Consider the following 793-nt stretch of genomic DNA (forward strand, 5'->3'; position numbering starts at 1 on the left):
GGATTTTAGGCAACATTGATGTTACATGACGAAAGAAAAATGACTACCCCAATAAATCTATAAATAGAAGATAATCGAGGTAACATCGTGGACCAACAGGAGGGTATTTTTTTAGGAAGTATGCAAGTTGTATGGTAGACTCTACTCTAAACACGACGTGTGAAGGATTTAGTTCGAAACTCTACTCTAAACACGACGTGTCAAGGATATATTTTCAACCTCTACTCTAAACACGATGTGTCAAGGATTTAGTTCGAAAACTATTTATTGAGTTGTGTCACAAAAATGAAGTCGAACTGAATAAGGATGAGGTCTTCGAAGCAGTTAATGTCTGAAAAATAGGAGAAGTCCTGGACCGGATGGGTGTACTGAGGGATTCTTGGAAGTCTTCTGGGGTGATAGAGGTAAATACTTAATAAGATCTCTCACTTTTGCATACTCACAAAAACGAGGACACAAAAACTCACAAATTATGTGTGTACCTAGAGACAATAAATCAAAACACTACCTAAACTAAAAACAATGGCTTCCAATATCATAATTATCGGTTATCATTAAGGTTGTTTCGATAGCTGTATCTGTTTTAAATATACTGTTTAACAAAGAGCATGAATGTTTTATGACTGGGTGATGCATTGGGGAAATAATCAAGACAGATTTATGATCTTATGCAATATGCTAAAAATTATTCCATTTCAGGCCCACTACTGTTGATCGATTTTGAACTGCTTTAATAAACGACCTGTGTTGAAGATATGTCACGTGGTTGTTTAAATTGTACGCATGCGTGAAT

The sequence above is a fragment of the Haliotis rufescens genome, unplaced genomic scaffold (assembly GCF_023055435.1).
Source record: "Haliotis rufescens isolate VD_foot unplaced genomic scaffold, xgHalRufe1.0.p SCAF_8, whole genome shotgun sequence".
In the NCBI taxonomy this organism is placed as follows: domain Eukaryota; kingdom Metazoa; phylum Mollusca; class Gastropoda; order Lepetellida; family Haliotidae; genus Haliotis; species Haliotis rufescens.